The sequence below is a fragment of the Pseudophryne corroboree genome, chromosome 2 (assembly GCF_028390025.1).
Source record: "Pseudophryne corroboree isolate aPseCor3 chromosome 2, aPseCor3.hap2, whole genome shotgun sequence".
Lineage (NCBI taxonomy): Eukaryota > Metazoa > Chordata > Amphibia > Anura > Myobatrachidae > Pseudophryne > Pseudophryne corroboree.
In genome coordinates this window covers 223025253-223049188 of record NC_086445.1, presented here as the reverse complement: position 1 = coordinate 223049188, position 23936 = coordinate 223025253, and the positions used below count along the sequence as shown (strand labels likewise).

Below are 23936 nucleotides of genomic sequence, written 5' to 3'. Positions count from 1 at the left end.
AGCCACGTCCTCTCCCTATCAATCTCAATGCACGTGTGAAAATGGCGGCGACGCGCGGCTCCTTATATAGAATCCGAGTCTCGCGATAGAATCCGAGCCTCGCGAGAATCCGACAGCGTCATGATGACGTTCGGGCGCGCTCGGGTTAACCGAGCAAGGCGGGAAGATCCGAGTCGCTCGGACCCGTGAAAAAAAACATGAAGTTCTGGCGGGTTCGGATTCAGAGAAACCGAACCCGCTCATCTCTAGTAGACGTGCGTGCCGTACAGTTGCATCTACTGTCACAGATACATCTGCATTTTTATGGCAATGTTGCCGTTGATTTTTAAGCAACTTGCACAATCTTAAACCAATATATTTCTGTCACTGTGTATATATAGACACCCCCATCAAAACTTGCATCAGTCTTATGGCAGATGCAGTTTCTCCATCTGAGGACAGGCCTCCTGTGTGAGTGACAGTGCATCTTTAAGCGCAGCCCCTATCAACAAAACGCATTGGCTTCGTCACCCCGGTTACCTTCCAGGAACGGCCATAAAAAAAATTCTCAGACCATGTGTCTGTTTCTGTGCTGCGTCTCTGTGTGCAATCAGGATTATGCAATGTGTGACTCCAACGCATGCCCAGACTCAAAACATTGGCTGTTTGCGTGCGGCATCGACACTGTGTCCACCTCTGAATCAGCCCCTTAGAGCCTTGATTATGTTCTCCGCACCTGCCATATTGGAGAAGTCATATCCCTAAACATGGCATCGCCAGCAGTCAAGTAGCCTAGCGGAGGAGGAGGTCGGCAGGAAACTATTGCTCAGGACCTTTCTTATTTTTGTAAAACACCTTTAGGAAAGTGCATATTTAAAGTGTAAATCAACTGAAACACACTGTCCCTGATTCAGAGGCGCTCGCACACCGCACGCAATGCCGATGTTCACGCAGCTGAGCTATTATTTTCTACATCGTACGTGCAAAGAATAAAAAAAAACCTCCTACAGTGCGTGCATTACCCTGAGTGTACACACAATGGCGCTACTGTGTATAGGCTAGTCGGTATAAGAACCCAAGAGGCTAAGGAAAAGGTGTTCCTGGGCGGTTGCCTGACAGGGTGTGTATCATACTTGCCTACCCTCCCGGAATGGCCGGGAGGCTCCCGAAAAACGGGTGACCCTCCCGGCCCCCCGGAAGAGCAGGCAAGTCTCCCGATTTACGGGGTCACCCCCTGCCCGCCGCCCACTTAACGAGTAAAGTGGGCGGTCCGGACAGGCGATGAGGCGATTCTTGTTGAATCGCGTCATCGTAACCACGCCCCCTGCTGTATAATGCCGGTAATCGCGGCATTACACAGCGGGGGGCGTGGCTTAAATGATGAGTTCCATAAACCACGCCCCGTTCCGCCTCCATTCCGCCCCCGTTCCGCCTCCGGTCCACCTCCCTTGCGCGTCACCTGACTGCCAGCCCCCCCTGCTGAGCCGACGGGCTGCTCTCTCCCGGAGAGAGCAGCCCAGAAGTCGGTAAGTATGGTGTGTATGGGAGAGTATCATGGGCGTTTAACTGCAAGCGGCCTGCATTCTCAGATTCTCAGACACTGTGCCTCCTATAGACAGGTGAAGATGTTGATAACAGACATGATGACGCGCTGATGGTGGACTGTCTGGAACCATCGGTGGTGCTACTGCACGCAGAGGTGCAGAAAATGTGCGTCTCAGGGCTTGCACTCCCCAGCACACGCTAGTGCACAAGCGGGAGGCTGAAACTAGCATTTGCATTCTATCACATCCACAACTCCGGCAAGAGGCGCTACAGCGGATGCAGCAGCACAGTAAGGAATTACCCTTTAGGCACAGGTCTAGGGACGCCACTTGCTGAGGGAGCAGCACACGGATGCTTCTTTTAGTACTGTCAGTACAAATTAATATAAACTACATACCAATCGGCAGTTAGGAGCTGATTGGCTGGTACATCATCTCTCTTCACATTATCACTCTCTAATGTTTACTACATCTCATTCTAAAATCAGACTCAAGTTCAGTGAGTACGATTCACACAGCACGTTCCAGTTTGATCATTACTTTGCAAATAACAGAAAACAGCAGTTTTGTAAAAGAGTGACAGCAGCATGCAGAGCAGCACATAGCCCAGCCATGTGCTTACTGACCTGTGAAGTGATGCAAGCTCTTTAACTTTGCTCTCCTTATGGATTACAGTGAAAAGGATGGCTGGTTGTTTCTTATAAGGCAATTTTATAGTAAGCTAACTCCACTGCTGCATTCATGAATATATTTATTTATTATTTATTAATATTAATATAGTGCCTGCATAGTCCGCTGCACTTTACAATTAGGAAAAAACTGTAGTAAAACAAGACTGGGTAATAACTAGTGATGTGCACCGGAAATTTTTCGGGTTTTGTGTTTTGGTTTTGGATTCGGTTCCGCGGCCGTATTTTGGATTTGGACGCGTTTTGGCAAAACCTCCCTGAAAATTTTTTGTCGGATACGGGTGTGTTTTGGATTCGGGTGTTTTTTTACAAAAACCCCTCAAAAACAGCTTAAATCATAGAATTTGGGGGTCATTTTGATCCCATAGTATTATTAACCTCAATAACCAAAATTTCCACTCATTTTCAGTCTATTCTGAACACCTCACACCTCACAGTATTATTTTTAGTCCTAAAATTTGCACCGAGGTCGTTGGATGACTAAGCTAAGCGACCCAAGTGGCTGACACAAACACCTGGCCCATCTAGGAGTGGCACTGCAGTGTCAGACAGGATGGCACTTCAAAAAAATAGTCCCCAAACAGCACATGATGCAAAGAAAAAAAGAGGCGCAATGAGGTAGCTGTGTGACTAAGCTAAGCGACCAAGTGGCCGACACAAACACCTGGCCCATCTAGGAGTGGCACTGCAGTGTCAGACAGGATGGCACTTCAAAAAAATAGTCCCCAAACAGCACATGATGCAAAGAAAAAAAGAGGCGCAATGAGGTAGCTGTGTGACTAAGCTAAGCGACCAAGTGGCCGACACAAACACCTGGCCCATCTAGGAGTGGCACTGCAGTGTCAGGCAGGATGGCACTTCAAAAAAATAGTCCCCAAACAGCACATGATGCAAAGAAAAAAAGAGGCGCAATGAGGTAGCTGTGTGACTAAGCTAAGCGACCCAAGTGGCCGACACAAACACCTGGCCCATCTAGGAGTGGCACTGCAGTGTCAGGCAGGATGGCACTTCAAAAAAATAGTCCCCAAACAGCACATGATGCAAAGAAAAAAAGAGGCGCAATGAGGTAGCTGTGTGACTAAGCTAAGCGACCAAGTGGCCGACACAAACACCTGGCCCATCTAGGAGTGGGACTGCAGTTTTCTAGCGAGAGGATGAGTGCTTCCATCCTCATGTGAAGCTGAACCACTAGCCATGAACATAGGCCAGGGCCTCAGCCGTTCCTTGCCACTCCCTGTCGTAAATGGCATATTGGCAAGTTTACGCTTCTCCTCAGACGCTTTTAATTTTGATTTTTGGGTCATTTTACTGAACTTTTGTGTTTTGGATTTTACATGCTCTCTACTATGACATTGGGCATCGGCCTTGGCAGACGACGTTGATGGCATTTCATCGTCTCGGCCATGACTAGTGGCAGCAGCTTCAGCACGAGGTGGAAGTGGATCTTGATCTTTCCCTATTTTACCCTCCACATTTTTGTTCTCCATTTTTTAATGTGTGGAATTAAACACAGATGGATAGTATACTTGACGACACAGAGGTAGGTAGAGCAGTGGCCTACTGTACCGTACTGCTATATATTATATACTGGTGGTCAGCAAAATTATGCACTGTCCTCCTACTATATATACTGCGAAAAACTTAAATGCACCACAGGTAAGGATAGAAAGTATACTTGACGACACAGAGGTAGGTAGAGCAGTGGACTACTGTACCGTACTGCCATATATTATATACTGGTGGTCAGCAAAATTATGCACTGTCCTCCTACTACTGCGCAGAACAACTAAAATGCACCACAGGTATGGATGGATAGTATACTTGATGACACAGATGATAAAGCTGATTATTTACCGTAGAACACAAGCTATTTACTAATATCGTGAAGCCGTAATGGCCGCTGTCCCTCGTGCACGTGCTACGCACTTCGTACGCTATTTGCGTACAAAGACCTCGCACGTGGTACGCAAGTTACGTACACACACTGCGCTGTGAGTACGGAATACACACAGCGAGCGTACACACAGATAATAACCTTTTAAACCTTACACAAAGTATGCTTATACTGTAATTCTTAGTGTTGAGATACTGCAATGATATAATACTGTTTAACCTTGGTCTGTAAGCTAGCTGTTTGAGCGATTGAGATGCTCAGCAACTCTTAATAACAAATGGTGAAACACACTCCTTGCTAAGGTTCCAACACCTTTACTAACAATATTTAGCTAAGTAAAAGGGAAAAACAGTTAACAGTTCATACACTACAGGCTAACATTAATATCTAATAGAATAACTAAACAAAAATATACACAACAGCGAACGATCACAAACACAAATACATAGACTAAGAATGAATGGCTAACATTAAAACGGGTAACAAAGTGGCCACAGAGAAACATACCATACGGGGAACACTCGCTAGCGCAACCGGATCCAGTCCTCCAATTATCAGAGATAAATGTTGAAGAGAGAGAGTACTGGCCGGTCTGGGGACAGTGACCCTTATATACACAACATACAGTGTACTACAAAGGGCCCTACAATCTTATTGTTCATTGGACACAGGAATGTCTCTCCGCATTATAACAAAAGGTCATAGGTTAGTTTGAACAGGTTGGCTGTGACTATATCAAACTGCTCAGGTGGGAGGGAATCTCAGAATTCCCGCCGCATGGATAATGAACCGCAAATATAGTAAATGTCCAGAAACTACTAATAGACATAACTATACGCAGGAGCGATTAATCTTTACCTAACCAGCACCGGATTGTTCCTAATAAAATGTTCTTTAGTTAGGTACCAAACACCACTGCTCAAACCCTGTCTGACCCTTCGTATCATGCAAAGAGGAATTCCCCTGTCCAGCGACCAGTTACATTAAACAAACTTACAGTTATTATTAAGGGGAACATTATCTATAAAACATACTATTTGGTTTTATTATTTAACGATTGAGTCACCCGCTAGACGCACACAAACTCTACCGTAAATGCACATACCACGCGCTCGAGCGCATGGCCGAGGAGGCTCCACCACGCAGCTGCGAGTATCCGCACGCACGGGAGAGAATGTGCACGTGCAGCGGGCAAGCGCATGAGGTGAATATATGGCAACGTGTAGCATGATATTTTTCCAACTTTGACACAGAGGTAGGTAGAGCAGTGGCCTACTGTACCATACTGCTATATATTATATACTGGTGGTCAGCAAAACTATGCACTGTCCTCCTACTATATATACTGCGCAAAACTTAAATGCACCACAGGTATGGATGGATAGTATACTTGACGGCACAGAGGTAGGTAGAGCAGTGGACTACTGTACCGTACTGATATAATACTGGTGGTCACTGGTCAGCAAAATTCTGCACTGTCCTCCTACTATATACTACAATGCAGCACAGATATGGAGCGTTTTTCAAGCAGAGAACGTATAATACTGGTGGTCACTGGTCAGCAAAACTCTGCACTATCCTCCTACTATATAATACTGGTGGTCCCCAGTCCCCACAATAAAGCACACTGAGCACAGATATTTGCAAGCACACTGAGCACAGATATTTGCAGCACACTGAGCACAGATATGTGCAGCACACTGAACACAACTGAGAGAACTCTGCACACATCGTCACTCGTCTCCCTATCATCTCCAATGCACGAGTGAAAATGGCGGCGACGCGCGGCTCCTTATATAGAATACGAATCTCGCGAGAATCCGACAGCGGGATGATGACGTTCGGGCGCGCTCGGGTTAACCGAGCAAGGCGGGAAGATTCGAGTCCTCCTCGGAACCGTGTAAAATGGGTGAAGTTCGGGGGGGTTCGGATTCCGAGGAACCGAACCCGCTCATCACTAGTAATAACTAGAGATGAGCGGGTTCGGTTTCTCTGAATCCGAACCCGCCCGAACTTCATGTTTTTTTACACGGGTCCGAGCGACTCGGATCTTCCCGCCTTGCTCGGTTAACCCGAGCGCGCCCGAACGTCATCATCACGCTGTCGGATTCTCGCGAGGCTCGGATTCTATCGCGAGACTCGGATTCTATATAAGGAGCCGCGCGTCGCGGCCATTTTCACACGTGCATTGAGATTGATAGGGAGAGGACGTGGCTGGCGTCCTCTCCGTTTAGAAATTAAAATAGATAGGAGAGTGAGAGTGAGACACTTCATTTACTTACTGGAGCTTAGGAGGAGTTATACTAGTGACTGATGACCAGTGACCTGACCACCAGTGCAGTTTTATAATTTATTATTATTTAATAATCCGTTCTGTTCTTGTTCTCTGCCTGAAAAAAACGATACACAGTGACTCAGTCACACTCACATACCATATCTGTGCTCAGCCCAGTGTGCTGCATCATCTATGTATAATATCTGACTGTGCTCACACAGCTTAATTGTGGGGGAGACTGGGGAGCAGTTATAGGTTATAGCAGGAGCCAGGAGTACATATTAAACAGTGCACACTTTTGCTGCCAGAGTGCCACTGCCAGTGTGACTGACCACTGACCACTGTGACCAGTGACCTGACCACACTGACCACCAGTATAGTATATTGTGATTGAATGTCTGCCTGAAAAAGTACACTCGTCGTGTGACTTGTGTGGTGTTTTTTTATTTTATAAAAATTAAAAAACTCATTCTGCTGACAGACAGTGTCCAGCAGGTCCGTCATTATATAATATATACCTGTCCGGCTGCAGTAGTGATATATATATATTTTTTATATCATTATTTATCATCCAGTCTATACTAGCAGCAGACACAGTACGGTAGTTCACGGCTGTAGCTACCTCTGTGTCGGCACTCGGCAGTCCATCCATAATTGTATACCACCTACCCGTGGTTTTTTTTTTCTTTCTTCTTTATACATACTACATCTCATTATCATCCAGTCTATATTAGCAGCAGACACAGTACAGTACGGTAGTCCACGGCTGTAGCTACCTCTGTGTCGGCACTCGGCAGTCCATCCATAATTGTATACCACCTACCCGTGGTTTTTTTTTTCTTTCTTCTTTATACATACTACATCTCATTATCATCCAGTCTATATTAGCAGCAGACACAGTACAGTACGGTAGTCCACGGCTGTAGCTACCTCTGTGTCGGCACTCGGCAGTCCATCCATAATTGTATACCACCTACCCGTGGTTTTTTTTTTCTTTCTTCTTTATACATACTACATCTCATTATCATCCAGTCTATATTAGCAGCAGACACAGTACAGTATGGTAGTCCACGGCTGTAGCTATCTCTGTGTCGGCACTCGGCAGTCCATCCATAATTGTATACCACCTACCCGTGTTTTTTTTTTCTTTCTTCTTTATACATACTACATCTCATTATCAACCAGTCTATATTAGCAGCAGACACAGTACAGTACGGTAGTCCACGGCTGTAGCTACCTCTGTGTCGGCACTCGGCAGTCCATCCATAATTGTATACCACCTACCCGTGTTTTTTTTTTTCTTTCTTCTTTATACATACTACATCTCATTATCATCCAGTCTATATTAGCAGCAGACACAGTACAGTACGGTAGTCCACGGCTGTAGCTACCTCTGTGTCGGCACTCGGCAGTCCATCCATAATTGTATACCACCTACCCGTGGTTTTTTTTTTCTTTCTTCTTTATACATACTACATCTCATTATCATCCAGTCTATATTAGCAGCAGACACAGTACAGTACGGTAGTCCACGGCTGTAGCTACCTCTGTGTCGGCACTCGGCAGTCCATCCATAATTGTATACCACCTACCCGTGGTTTTTTTTTTTTTTCTTCTTTATACATACTACATCTCATTATCAACCAGTCTATATTAGCAGCAGACACAGTACGGTAGTTCACGGCTGTAGCTACCTCTGTGTCGGCACTCGGCAGTCCATCCATAATTGTATACCACCTACCCGTGGTTTTTTTTTTCTTTCTTCTTTATACATACTACATCTCATTATCATCCAGTCTATATTAGCAGCAGACACAGTACAGTACGGTAGTCCACGGCTGTAGCTACCTCTGTGTCGGCACTCGGCAGTCCATCCATAATTGTATACCACCTACCCGTGGTTTTTTTTTCTTTCTTCTTTATACATACTACATCTCATTATCATCCAGTCTATATTAGCAGCAGACACAGTACAGTACGGTAGTCCACGGCTGTAGCTACCTCTGTGTCGGCACTCGGCAGTCCATCCATAATTGTATACCACCTACCCGTGGTTTTTTTTTCTTTCTTCTTTATACATACTACATCTCATTATCATCCAGTCTATATTAGCAGCAGACACAGTACAGTACGGTAGTCCACGGCTGTAGTTATCTCTGTGTCGGCACTCGGCAGTCCATCCATAATTGTATACCACCTACCCGTGGTTTTTTTTTTCTTTCTTCTTTATACATACTACATCTCATTATCAACCAGTCTATATTAGCAGCAGACACAGTACAGTACGGTAGTCCACGGCTGTAGCTACCTCTGTGTCGGCACTCGGCAGTCCATCCATAATTGTATACTAGTATCCATCCATCTCCATTGTTTACCTGAGGTGCCTTTTAGTTGTGCCTATTAAAATATGGAGAACAAAAATGTTGAGGTTCCAAAATTAGGGAAAGATCAAGATCCACTTCCACCTCGTGCTGAAGCTGCTGCCACTAGTCATGGCCGAGACGATGAAATGCCAGCAACGTCGTCTGCCAAGGCCGATGCCCAATGTCATAGTACAGAGCATGTCAAATCCAAAACACCAAATATCAGTAAAAAAAGGACTCCAAAACCTAAAATAAAATTGTCGGAGGAGAAGCGTAAACTTGCCAATATGCCATTTACCACACGGAGTGGCAAGGAACGGCTGAGGCCCTGGCCTATGTTCATGGCTAGTGGTTCAGCTTCACATGAGGATGGAAGCACTCAGCCTCTCGCTAGAAAACTGAAAAGACTCAAGCTGGCAAAAGCACCGCAAAGAACTGTGCGTTCTTCGAAATCCCAAATCCACAAGGAGAGTCCAATTGTGTCGGTTGCGATGCCTGACCTTCCCAACACTGGACGTGAAGAGCATGCGCCTTCCACCATTTGCACGCCCCCTGCAAGTGCTGGAAGGAGCACCCGCAGTCCAGTTCCTGATAGTCAGATTGAAGATGTCAGTGTTGAAGTACACCAGGATGAGGAGGATATGGGTGTTGCTGGCGCTGGGGAGGAAATTGACCAGGAGGATTCTGATGGTGAGGTGGTTTGTTTAAGTCAGGCACCCGGGGAGACACCTGTTGTCCGTGGGAGGAATATGGCCACTGACATGCCTGGTGAAAATACCAAAAAAATCAGCTCTTCGGTGTGGAAGTATTTCACCAGAAATGCGGACAACAGGTGTCAAGCCGTGTGTTGCCTTTGTCAAGCTGTAATAAGTAGGGGTAAGGACGTTAACCACCTCGGAACATCCTCCCTTATACGTCACCTGCAGCGCATTCATAATAAGTCAGTGACAAGTTCAAAAACTTTGGGCGACAGCGGAAGCAGTCCACTGACCAGTAAATCCCTTCCTCTTGTAACCAAGCTCACGCAAACCACCCCACCAACTCCCTCAGTGTCAATTTCCTCCTTCCCCAGGAATGCCAATAGTCCTGCAGGCCATGTCACTGGCAATTCTGACGAGTCCTCTCCTGCCTGGGATTCCTCCGATGCATCCTTGCGTGTAACGCCTACTGCTGCTGGCGCTGCTGTTGTTGCTGCTGGGAGTCGATGGTCATCCCAGAGGGGAAGTCGTAAGCCCACTTGTACTACTTCCAGTAAGCAATTGACTGTTCAACAGTCCTTTGCGAGGAAGATGAAATATCACAGCAGTCATCCTGCTGCAAAGCGGATAACTGAGGCCTTGACAACTATGTTGGTGTTAGACGTGCGTCCGGTATCCGCCGTTAGTTCACAGGGAACTAGACAATTTATTGAGGCAGTGTGCCCCCGTTACCAAATACCATCTAGGTTCCACTTCTCTAGGCAGGCGATACCGAGAATGTACACGGACGTCAGAAAAAGACTCACCAGTGTCCTAAAAAATGCAGTTGTACCCAATGTCCACTTAACCACGGACATGTGGACAAGTGGAGCAGGGCAGGGTCAGGACTATATGACTGTGACAGCCCACTGGGTAGATGTATGGACTCCCGCCGCAAGAACAGCAGCGGCGGCACCAGTAGCAGCATCTCGCAAACGCCAACTCTTTCCTAGGCAGGCTACGCTTTGTATCACCGCTTTCCAGAATACGCACACAGCTGAAAACCTCTTACGGCAACTGAGGAAGATCATCGCGGAATGGCTTACCCCAATTGGACTCTCCTGTGGATTTGTGGCATCGGACAACGCCAGCAATATTGTGTGTGCATTAAATATGGGCAAATTCCAGCACGTCCCATGTTTTGCACATACCTTGAATTTGGTGGTGCAGAATTTTTTAAAAAACGACAGGGGCGTGCAAGAGATGCTGTCGGTGGCCAGAGGAATTGCGGGACACTTTCGGCGTACAGGCACCACGTACAGAAGACTGGAGCACCACCAAAAACTACTGAACCTGCCCTGCCATCATCTGAAGCAAGAAGTGGTAACGAGGTGGAATTCAACCCTCTATATGCTTCAGAGGTTGGAAGAGCAGCAAAAGGCCATTCAAGCCTATACAATTGAGCACGATATAGGAGGTGGAATGCACCTGTCTCAAGCGCAGTGGAGAATGATTTCAACGTTGTGCAAGGTTCTGATGCCCTTTGAACTTGCCACACGTGAAGTCAGTTCAGACACTGCCAGCCTGAGTCAGGTCATTCCCCTCATCAGGCTTTTGCAGAAGAAGCTGGAGACATTGAAGGAGGAGCTAACACGGAGCGATTCCGCTAGGCATGTGGGACTTGTGGATGGAGCCCTTAATTCGCTTAACAAGGATTCACGGGTGGTCAATCTGTTGAAATCAGAGCACTACATTTTGGCCACCATGCTCGATCCTAGATTTAAAGCCTACCTTGGATCTCTCTTTCCGGCAGACACAAGTCTGCTGGGGTTGAAAGACCTGCTGGTGAGAAAATTGTCAAGTCAAGCGGAACGCGACCTGTCAACATCTCCTCCTTCACATTCTCCCGCAACTGGGGGTGCGAGGAAAAGGCTCAGAATTCCGAGCCCACCCGCTGGCGGTGATGCAGGGCAGTCTGGAGCGACTGCTGATGCTGACATCTGGTCCGGACTGAAGGACCTGACAACGATTACGGACATGTCGTCTACTGTCACTGCATATGATTCTCTCAACATTGAAAGAATGGTGGAGGATTATATGAGTGACCGCATCCAAGTAGGCACGTCACACAGTCCGTACTTATACTGGCAGGAAAAAGAGGCAATTTGGAGGCCCTTGCACAAACTGGCTTTATTCTACCTAAGTTGCCCTCCCACAAGTGTGTACTCCGAAAGAGTGTTTAGTGCCGCCGCTCACCTTGTCAGCAATCGGCGTACGAGGTTACATCCAGAAAATGTGGAGAAGATGATGTTCATTAAAATGAATTATAATTAATTCCTCCGCGGAGACATTGACCAGCAGCAATTGCCTCCACAAAGTACACAGGGAGCTGAGATGGTGGATTCCAGTGGGGACGAATTGATAATCTGTGAGGAGGGGGATGTACACGGTGATATATCGGAGGATGATGATGAGGTGGACATCTTGCCTCTGTAGAGCCAGTTTGTGCAAGGAGAGATTAATTGCTTCTTTTTTGGTGGGGGTCCAAACCAACCCGTCATATCAGTCACAGTCGTGTGGCAGACCCTGTCACTGAAATGATGGGTTGGTTAAAGTGTGCATGTCCTGTTTATACAACATAAGGGTGGGTGGGAGGGCCCAAGGACAATTCCATCTTGCACCTCTTTTTTCTTTAATTTTTCTTTGCGTCATGTGCTTTTTGGGGAGGGTTTTTTGGAAGGGACATCCTGCGTGACACTGCAGTGCCACTCCTAGATGGGCCCGGTGTTTGTGTCGGCCACTAGGGTCGCTTATCTTACTCACACAGCTACCTCATTGCGCCTCTTTTTTTCTTTGCGTCATGTGCTGTTTGGGGAGGGTTTTTTGGAAGGGACATCCTGCGTGACACTCCTAGATGGGCCCGGTGTTTGTGTCGGCCACTAGGGTCGCTTATCTTACTCACACAGCTACCTCATTGCGCCTCTTTTTTTCTTTGCGTCATGTGCTGTTTGGGGAGGGTTTTTTGGAAGGGACATCCTGCGTGACACTGCAGTGCCACTCCTAGATGGGCCCGGTGTTTGTGTCGGCCACTAGGGTCGCTTATCTTACTCACACAGCTACCTCATTGCGCCTCTTTTTTTCTTTGCGTCATGTGCTGTTTGGGGAGGGTTTTTTGGAAGGGACATCCTGCGTGACACTGCAGTGCCACTCCTAGATGGGCCCGGTGTTTGTGTCGGCCACTAGGGTCGCTTATCTTACTCACACAGCTACCTCATTGCGCCTCTTTTTTTCTTTGCGTCATGTGCTGTTTGGGGAGGGTTTTTTGGAAGGGACATCCTGCGTGACACTGCAGTGACACTCCTAGATGGGCCCGGTGTTTGTGTCGGCCACTAGGGTCGCTTATCTTACTCACACAGCCACCTCATTGCGCCTCTTTTTTTCTTTGCGTCATGTGCTGTTAGGGGAGGGTTTTTTGGAAGGGACATCCTGCGTGACACTGCAGTGCCACTCCTAGATGGGCCAGGTGTTTGTGTCGGCCACTAGGGTCGCTTAGCTTAGTCATCCAGCGACCTTGGTGCAAATTTTAGGACTAAAAATAATATTGTGAGGTGTGAGGTATTCAGAATAGACTGAAAATGAGTGGAAATGATGGTTTTTGAGGTTAATAATACTTTGGGATCAAAATGACCCCCAAATTCTATGATTTAAGCTGTTTTTTAGTTTTTTTGGAAAAAAACACCCGAATCCAAAACACACCCGAATCCGACAAAAAAAAATTGGTTAGGTTTTGCCAAAACGCGGTCGAACCCAAAACACGGCCGCGGAACCGAACCCAAAACCAAAACACAAAACCCGAAAAATTTCCGGCGCTCATCTCTAGTAATAACAGAGCGACAAAAAGGTAAAACCAGCCCTCCCAACTGTCCCAATTTTCACGGGACAGTCCCGTTTTTTGGGGACTGTCCCGCTGACCCACCATCGGGCTGCAGTGTCCCGCAGTGGGGGGGAGAGGTTTGGGGGCAGTTCGGAGGCTCCTGCACATCGGTGAATAGACGCTGTGTGCATGTGCACAGCGTCTATTCAGTGGAGACAGGAGGAGAGGGGGCATGCCAGCAGCTCACGGAGAGCTGGGCATGCCCCTTCAGTGACAAAAAACGGGACGTGGCTCATGATCGCGGGTCCTCCGCGTAACCACACCCCTTTTTGTAGGCCACTCCCCCTTTTCAGGAGCTTTGCCGCGCGTGTGTCCCTCTTTAATAAAGAAGAATGTTGGGAGGTATGGTAAAACGACCCAAGCTTACAATTTATAGGAAAACAGGCAATGATACACAAGGAAGTGCTACAGTGGGGTGAGGCAGAGCCTTTCCTGTTATACTAACGTTTGTGCCAGAGTTTTAACTTTATAAAGTATATGAAAAATACAAAGAATTTGTTTAAAATATGTCCTTTGCATTATTTTAATCATTTTTATAGACAAAACTCTGGAGTAAAAAGTCTATGGCAGGTGAGGCAGTGCCTCACCTGCTTATATTCTCCGCACATCTCTGATAAAAACTCTGCAAATTTCCAGGTGTTTATACTGCTGCACCTGTGTATAATGCCCAGATGTACCCTTTGGCTCATGTATTGCGTGTAAATCTGGCTCTGGTGCTAGCTCACGGCATGTCATGGTGCTCGGAGCAAGGGAATGCGCCACCCTCCCCTGTATTGAATTGGGGGCATAACCAACATGTGGTAGCATGTTACATTTGAATAGCAACAAACTTTAAAAATCCTAAATTGGTATCTTGGTGTTCCAAGATTTTTCGGCCATGGTCTCACAAAAACGCAAAGCGTTCTCGGAGGTATGCCGGTTCCTAGTGGACAAAATTTTTTAATTTGCTTTACTTTACCCGGCCAAGTTGAGAGTAATTGAAAATGGCCGCACTCAATTATTTACTGACCCTCAACAAGCTAAGTCACACTTCCTTAGGAGTAACCCACCTTCACCAGCCCGCTCCAACGCTAGCTCTAGAGATTGATAACAGCAAGTGTGGATAACTTATAGGAATACTGCATACGATGCCAAGTGGGGGGGTTACTTCACTATGAAGCCATGCCCCCTCCCTTGGGTCTTACCTTATGTCTTATCTCTAGAACCTGATTAATTGAACCTTCTTTGTTTTTTCGCTAATGATGTTTTGTTGGTTTTATATAACGATACAATGCCTGTTGCTTGTATGTTTGCTGTTAAATGGACGGAGCGCCCCCTTCCTCAAAGTTTGGGGTCCTCAGTTAGTCAACATGGGCAAATTGGACGACCCATGCTTATTCATATATTCTAAAAATGTGAATGTATTGCTTCATCTCGAACTATTTTATGCAATAACCTGCTTTGCTTCTGCTGGGGTCTATTGGGGTTGTGCGGCGGTGGGAGGAGGCCGGGACTCGGGACCCTTAGACTTTAGAGCCCCCATATGTATTCTGCTGGAGAGGAGACAGCTTCTTCTCACCAGGGGTGTTTGGGTAACGCTGTGGTTTTTCTTTTCCCCCTTTACACATGCCGATGGCAGATAACATTGACAATGCCCATAATGTGAGGGATACCTCCCACTGCTCCATATTATCTTGGAACGTTGGTGGCCTAAACACCCCGATCAAGAGGAAAAAAATTCTCACTCACCTCCGTAGGAAACAACCATCTATTATCTTCCTCCAGGAAACTCATTGGAGACTTTGTGATGAGTCTACTTTGCGTGCCCCCTGGATAGCAGACTGCGTTCAGGCATCTTACTCCTCCAAGTCCAGAGGGGTGGCAATCTTATTTCACAAACACTTGAGATACGAGATCCTCCATTCAATAATGGACCCTGAAGGCCGGTACTTAATTCTTGATGTACTAATTGAGGGTAAAAAATTTACCTTAGTGAATTTATACGCTCCCAATGTGGCGACTGGGGAATTTTTACGCCACCTTACACAGATTTTGGCTAGTAGAACCAATTACTCTTTAATAGTAGGTGGGGATTTCAACGCGGTTGACGATCCCACATTGGATAAGTCATCCCCTGTTGCTAGACCGACCTCCCCATGTTGGCAACTTATTCAGGAAATGAAGGATCTCTTACAATTGAGCGACCCGTGGCGTTTATTACATCTAACTGACAGGTCCTATAGTCATCTATCCAGAGTACATGGTTCTATGTCACGGATAGATTATATACTGTTGGCTAATCATCTCTTGGATCAGACGAAAAGTGCTGCACTAGATGATATTGTTATCTCGGACCACGCTATAATACGGTTGGAAATCTATGTGGATTCCCGAGTGGCTATGGACCGTCTTTGGCGTTTCCCGGATCACCTCTCTGACTCGGAGGACTTTAAGAAATTTCTACTGCAGTCTTGGCATAACTTTGTGGATGATAGTATCGAGCATTGGGATGATACGGTGCTGTTCTGGGAGACGTCAAAGGCGGTGTTACGGGGTCATATAATTGGCTATGTAGCTAAATTGAGGAAGGAGAGTTCGAGACAATACCATATTTTACACAATGCAATGTCCCAGAGCTTCCGGATTTATAAAACCAACCCCTCCGAAGAACACTTAGCGGTATGTGTTAGGGACAAGAAATTACTTGATGCATTTTTAACGGCTCAAGCTCAACAGCGCTTAGATTACACTAAATTCCATTACTATAAATGGGGTAACAAAACTGGTAGACTCCTGGCCACGATGTCCAAACCGAGGAGACAACGCTCCTTTATAGCGGCTTTAAGAGACGACTCCCAGAGCAAAACCTATACTGCAACAGACGACATATTGTCACATTTGAGTAATTATTACACTGCACTTTATAGCCCTATACCCCCACATGAGGAGCTGCAGAGGGAATTCTTGAATATGGCAAATCTGCCTAAGCTAAGTATTGACCAGCAAGAGATGCTTGATGGGGACATTAGGGAAGACGAAATAAAGGAGGTTATAGCGACTTTACAACCCCACAAATCGCCAGGACCCAATGGGTTCACAGGGACCTATTACAAACTGTTACAGCGAGAGCTGATACCGACACTGTTAGAACTTTTCAATAAAATATACAGGGAACACCCTTCTTATTCTTCATTCTCTCAAGCATTCACGACCCTAATCCCCAAACCGGATAGAGATTTATTATCAGCCGACTCGTATAGACCCATCACCCTCTTAAATTCTGATTTTAAGATTTTTACGAAAATAATGGCCAATAGGCTGCAGCTGATTCTCCCTGACTTACTCACGGATCATCAGTATGGTTTTGTTCGGGATCGTCAATCGGTCAGGGCCATTCGAACGGCCATAGCGGCTACAGTTGCGTCTAGAAACTCACCTCCTTCGGGACATATGCTCTTAAGCCTTGACACACATAAGGCCTTTGACACTGTAGCATGGCACCATTTATTTAAAGTGCTGGAATATAGGGGCTTCAACAACAGGTTTGTGGGCCTCATTAAATATCTATACACTGCCCCGACAACCTCCTTACTAGTTAATGGCAAACGGGGCTCCCAGATAACTATGCAGAGGGGCACGAGACAAGGCTGCCCCTTGTCACCCCTTCTCTTTAACTTGTCCATAGACCCTCTTTTCTGTATACTCCAAGACTCGACTACCTATCAGGGCATTCCCATTGGTGACACGGAGATTAAATTATCTGCATTCGCTGATGATGTACTATTATATATAGGGAACCCTAGGGAGTCACTGCGGGATATTTTGGGATTGTTAGATGATTTTGGAAAAATATCAGGCTTTCAGGTTAACCTTGCCAAATTTGTAGGTTTATATCTAAAGGCGGGGAAAAGAAGTCCGAGATGGTGTGGTCAGTTACCCATTAAATGGGCTAACACGTACATTACATACTTGGGCATCAGACTACCCAAATATCCCTCGGACTTATATAAACTGAATGTTAAGGCGGCAATTGACTCCATAGCAAAGGAACTGGGGGCCTGGAAGGGCTTGATGCTTTCGTACCTAGGACGGGCTAATTTGATTAAATGTGTACGTTCCCAAAACTGCTGTATATCTTGCAGTCCCTCCCTATATTGCTTAGTAGATCTGATTTGTCACACATTACCAAACTTTTAAGACAATTTATATGGAAGGGCAAAAGGCCACTTATTGCTATGCATAAATTACAACAACCTAAAGCTAATGGGGGAATTAATTTTCCGAACGTCCAGCTTTATAACCATGCTTCTTTGTTGAGGTTTCTAAGAGACTGGTTAAATAATAGTGACATTTATGCTAATACACGACTAGAGGCGCAATTTGCGGGGTCCAGAAATCTGATCTCTTTCCTTCACGGTGTAGAGTCAGAATTCGATCAGGAATTAAAAGACAATCCTCTCCTGTGGACAGTCTATCGTCTATGGCATGTTCTCAGGCGAACTAGGAATTTAGGAGGACATAAATCCCTGTTTCTGACGTTTCTGGGCAATCCTGAGTTCCAGCATGGGGAGGCGGTCTTTCCTTTCACGTTGTTCAGTAAAGAGGGCCTGAAAAATATAAGAGATATGATTGATGGGGCTGGAGGGAGACCACTGACATTTGCACAGGCACGAGAGATTTACCCGTTTGTTCAGGGTTTCCCGCTAGCGTTTTTTCAGATGCAACACTATACCAGCTCGGTCCTTAAAGCTTTGTCAGGGGCTGACTTCACTAACGATCTAGATGCTATTCTACTGACCCCCCCTGCCACGAAACGGGCTCTGTCCGTACATTATAGAAGACTTACCACTCTGCTGGATCATTCTCACTCAAATTCTGGGATGCATAAGTGGGCGTCTGATTTTCCTGGGCTTACGTGTGAAGTACTCTTAACCAGTTTACTTCACTCTTGTAAATTACTGCCTTCGGCACAATACCAGGAAATGTTCTATAATATAGTCCATAGAGCCTACTTTTCCCCGTACAAACAATGCGTGGCAGGCATGACGGACTCGGATAGATGCCTCAAATGCCTTACACCCAGATCGGATCTCATACATTGTTTTTGGCGTTGCCCGTTGATCCGACACTTTTGGCTCCAAGTGCGGAGTTATGCCATGGAACACTTAATTAATTTCATTCCTTTTACAGCAGAGTGGGCAGTTTTTGGGATACTCCCGGAAGGGCAGAGAGTTACAAAGGGATGCAAAAGGTTGCTTTTGGCAATAAGTGCGGCTGCACGTAAGGCGATTCTGCAATCCTGGATCCTTAAGGATCCCCCCACCATACTCCTATTCAAGGGAAAATTGCATCACCTATTTCAAATGCACTGGATAGAAACTACTATACAGAAGGGCAAAATGGTGGGGCAGTTTTTCGAGTCCTGGGAAAGTTATATAGCTACCCTCCCCATTGACTTTCAAATCAGAATCAAGAACTCACTGAAAGGAACTGAGTGGTATGAGACTAGAATGGCAATTGGAGACCCTCCCATAGTGTTGGCAAATTGAGTGTTGGTGGTGTCATGTGGTCCCGGCCTCCTCATAACCCCAAAGCACAACAAATAGCAGGTTTTTTCTTTCTTTTATTTGTACTATTATTTCTGGTTTACTTACAGTGATATGGTGTCAGCGGAACTACTGAGTGTAACTGACATTGCCCATTACCGAACTTTATTATAACTCGTGAACCTCTCTTTATTTGGTACCGCTGATTTTTCTGCTCATTGGCTATTTTGATTGCATGTACCCGTGCCTTTTCACTGCTGATACTATTGTTATTGTATTATGAAGTGATGCATTCATTAAAAAAATTGTTACACTAAAAAATAAATAAAAAAATCCTAAATTGGTGAAAGAGCCGGTTCTAGATCTTGTGGAGCTCAGGGCAAAAATTTCCTTTGGGTGCCCCCCATGTTTAAAATAGAATCAATGCATGCTGAAGGCTTGCAACAACACTATAAGGGCATTGCAGCATGGACGATGTAATGGTTAGCATTACTACCTCAAAGCACTGAGGTCATGGGTTTGATTCCCACCATGGCCCTAACTGTTTGGAGTTTGTATATTCTTCCTCCGGGTACTCCACTTTCCTCCCACAATACAAAAATATACTGGTAAGTTAACCCAATGGCTTCATTGGGAAGATGCCTGTCCACAGAATAGTATCAATTCACATAACACCGCACAGTAGTGTCCGTTATTCACATTACAGCATACAGTAGTACCCCTTATACACATTATGCCACACAGTAGAGCCCCTTATACACGTTAGTCCATGGCAGAGCCGCTATGGAAGTAGCTGTATTTAACTATTTACTTGTTTCATTCAAATAAAACACTATATATGCCCTGACCTCACAACCCCCCAATTCTTCAATGAAAACAAAGCTCCCAAATGTGACACACACCCCCCCCGCCGCCCAAAGACCTGATAACCCCCCATCTCCGAATTAATAAATAAGGCCCCAAAACTGAAACCCCACGATCTGATAATTTTGTAATACCTCAATGAAAATAAACCCCCAAATGTGACACCCCACACACACTCTCAATCAAAAATAATACACCAAAATTGCCCAACCGTTGATCTGATAATCTCCCAATGCCTTAATGAAAATAATACCCTAGAACTACCATCCCAGACCTGATAATCCCACTATGCTTCAATGAAAATAACGTCACAGAATTGCCTGAGGGGCACAGAGAGCTGTGCTGCAGCAGCCTGAGGGGAAGAGAGAGCTGTGCTGCAGCAGCCTGAGGGGCAGAGAAAGGTGCTGCAGCAGTCTGAGGGGCAGAGAGAGGTGCTGCCACATCAATGTAGACAGAAGTGCTGCAACAGCCAGGGCAGAGAGGTGCTGCAGCAGGCGGGGCAGAGAGAGATGCTGCAGAAGGCAGTGCAGAAAGAGGTGCTGCTGCAGAGAGAGGTCTTGCAACAGCAGCTGGGGCAAAGAAAGGTGCTGCAGCATCAATGTAGAGAGAAGTGCTGCAGCAGCCGGGGCAGAGAGAGGTTCTGCAGAAGCTGGGGCAGAGAGAGGGGCGGCAGCAGCTGGAGCAGAGAGAGCTGAAGTAGAGACATGTGCTGCAACTTCCAGGAAAGAGAGGGGTGCGGCAGCAGCAGGGGCAGAGAGTGGTGCTGCAGTACAGAAGTAAACCTCCTGCAGAGCTAAAAGCAGACAGTGAGACATATAAAGAGGACTGGCAGAGATCCGGCATGTGCCGGCTGTTAGTGTCTCCTGCTGTCACCTCTGGCCTGCCCTGTTCCCTACCTAGTCTCCGAGTCCAAGTCAGTTTACGCCCCCTCTGCATCTCCTGCTCTGCGGCTGCCAGTACAGTGGCCCGTGGGAAGGGGGTGAGCGGGCATTTGGCATCGCGTGAACTGACTTTTTCTGTGCCCGGACCGTGCGCTCCACTGGAGAGACCCTCGCTACACCCTTGAGTGCTACATAATACATATTGGTCCAGCCAGATTTGTGGGCAGTATGATCCAGTCATGTTGGTCGTCTATGGACAGTCGGAAGTGTAAGTGAAGACTAGAAAATATGTGATGTTACATGAGGGGAGGTAATTAGTAGAATATGAAGCTTACAGACAGGGGTGTAAGTGCATACTAGGGGTCCAGTCAGGGACAGATTGGGAACAAAAAGCGGCCCTGGAAAAATTTGTACTAGTGGCCCCACTTGGGCAGCACCAGAGGTGCAAGGTCTAGCCATGGGCCATGGCAGCAGCACCCTCCCCCCAAGAATTACCGGATAGTGGGGATGTCCAGCATCAAGGCGAAGTTAAAAGGAAACAAAATTAATTATGAGCACATTATATGATACATCTTCAGAATTTAGGAAACTATATCATTCTTTAGAAAGATATATTTTCTTGCTTATTACACCAACCGTATCCCAATCACTATTCACTCAATCTTATATGTCAGCCAAGCAGGCAGACAGACAGAGCATACACTAGATCATCTGCAATCACAGGCTAAGTGGCAAAGACATTTTCATATATGCAAATTATTTTGCTTCTTATTCATTATGTCTATAAAAAGGACCACATGTCCTCAAACAAAACAGGCCCCACTGGTGCGTCGGCCCACCGGGAATCTTCCCTGTGAACCCTATGGCCAATCCGCCTCTGGGTCCAGTGGGGAAATAGATGGTGGTGCCACTTAAACATCAGAGGCCAAATGTAATAGAGTGACAGTTTCAGAAAGTGAGAGATTTGGTAAGGTTTTGCAGTTTTTTTTTAAAGTGGCAATCATTTACACAGCAAGATCAACCTTGTTTTGCAGTGTAAATGATTGCCACTTTAAAAAAAACTGAAAAACCTTACCAAATCTCTCACTTTCTGAAACTCTCACTCCATTACACTTGGCTCAAGGGGGTAATTCAGACGTGATCGCTCGCTAGATGTTTTTTGCAGTCCTGCGTTCGCATAGTTGCCGCCCACCGGGAAGTATATTTTAGCTGTGTAAGTGTGCGATCGCATGTGCAGCCGAGCGGTACAAAAAGATCTTGTGCAGTTTCTAAGTAGCCCAGGACTTACTCAGACGCTGAGATCACTTCAGCCTGTCCGGGACCGGAATTGACGTCAGACACCCACCCTGCAAACGCTTGGGAACGCCTGCGTTTTTCCAAACACCCACAGAAAACGGTCAGTTGCCACCCACAAACGCCTTCTTCTTGTCAATCACCTTGCGATCGCCCATGCAAATAGATTATTCGCACAAACCCATCACAGAGCAAATAACTGCTTTGTACCTGTGCGACGCGCCTGCGCATTGCGGTGCATATGCATGCGCAGTTCTGACCTGATCGCAGCAGTGCAAAAAACGCTAGCAAGTGATCAGGTCTAAATTATCCCCATAGACACAATAAAGCACTTACTTCCCCCAGAATATCTGTGGAGCCACTGCGGAGGCTTGGAGGCGCAATGGCGCGGGGGCGCCGCCAATGATTCAGAGCAGATTGACATGCGGACTAGTCGTCCGCATGTCAATCTGCTAAATGTTCCTTCCAAAATGGCTGCCGCCATGGAGGAGACATGCTAGAGGTCATACTTGACCTCTAGCGTCTAGGAAGTGCCGGGACCCGCGGGAGCGCATAGCGCTGGCCGCAGCACCCTGAAACCCTGCCACCTTGCTAAACTTGCGCAGTGGAGGCAGCAGCAACTGGGGGGATCGGGCAGCGGTGCCCGCGGCTCAGTGCACCCTTCAGCGTCAGCATTGCCTGCGGCTCACTAAACAGCGTGGGGCAGGTTGGGCAGCATTACTCCCTAGCAACAACCAACGAGCATGACACCCAGAGCATGAAATCCCTGGCAACAAGCATTACCCACTGGCAACGAGCTTTAACACCCAGTGCATGAAACCCCTGGCAACAAGCATAACACCAAGCGCATGAAACCCTGGCAACGAGCATGACACCCTGAGCATGAAAACCCCTGGCACCGTGCATGGAACCAAGATCATGAAACCCTTGGAAATGATCTGATAATTTAAAAGTAATTAGAAGCCTTACTGTAGTGCTTAATGTGTAATGGGCATTGCGGTGTGAGGCATAATATATAACGGGCATTGCGATGTGTGGCATAATGTATCAAGGACATTGTGTTATGTGGTATAATGTATAACGGGCATTGCGGTGTGTGTCATAATGTGTCACAGACATGACGGTGTGTGGTGTACTGTATCACGGGCATTGTATATGGTATAATGTCTTAGGGGCATTGCAGTGTGTGGTATAATGTATAACGGGCATTGCGGTGTGTGTCATAATGTGTCACAGGCATGACGGTGTGTGGTATACTGTATCACGGGCATTGAATGTGGTATAATATCTCAGGGGCATTGTAGTGTGTAGCATAATGTATAACGAGCATTGTGATGCGTGGCGTAATTGTCACAGGCATTACAGTGTGTGTCATAATGTGTCACAGGCATTATGGTGTGTGGTATAATGCCTCAGGGACACTGCAGTGTGTGGCATAATTTATAAAGGGCATTGCGGTGTGGCATAATGTGTCACAGGCATTACGGTGTGTGGCATAATATCTAAGGGCCATTGCAGTGTGTGGCATAATGTGTAAGGGGCATTACTATAAGGAGGAATAATAATGAATAATGTAAGGGGCGTGAATCAGGATTATTATTATTTTCCTGTGGTTGCCACTGTCTCCGCTTGCAGGCTGCAAAACTGGGGTATAAGGTAGTCTTTCCCTGCGGCGCCACGCCCCTTTCTGTGAAGCCACTCCCATTTTAATGAAGCCCGCCCCTTTTCACTTTGCTAGTGCCAATTATGAGGGGGGGGGCAGATAATTCTTTGGCTTGCGGGAGAAAAATTTCTAGTTAAGCCACTGCATGCATTTGTATGATCACGCTAGGACTACTGCAATGCACTGTATCTGCGACTCAAAGCAAAACACCCATTCTCTACTCCATATGGCTGCCTGTTGTATAGCAATTCTATTTCAAGACTGGCTTGCTGCCTTTCAAAACCTACATAACAGGAGTCCAAGGTACCTGAATCAGCTTCTGATTCCTTATTGCCGCACTAGCTTATTTAAATCT

At 46.4% G+C, this 23936-nt stretch overlaps 1 long non-coding RNA gene across 1 annotated transcript in view; it reads right to left on the bottom strand.

The window, feature by feature from the left end:
• Nucleotides 1-17522: 17522 nt before the first annotated feature.
• The window catches only part of LOC135010613 (uncharacterized), a 36444-nt gene continuing 30030 nt past the window's right edge, over nucleotides 17523-23936 (bottom strand). The window contains exon 2 of the long non-coding RNA XR_010209913.1: nucleotides 17523-17941. This is a non-coding gene — a long non-coding RNA (uncharacterized LOC135010613). The remainder of the gene's footprint in view (nucleotides 17942-23936) is intronic.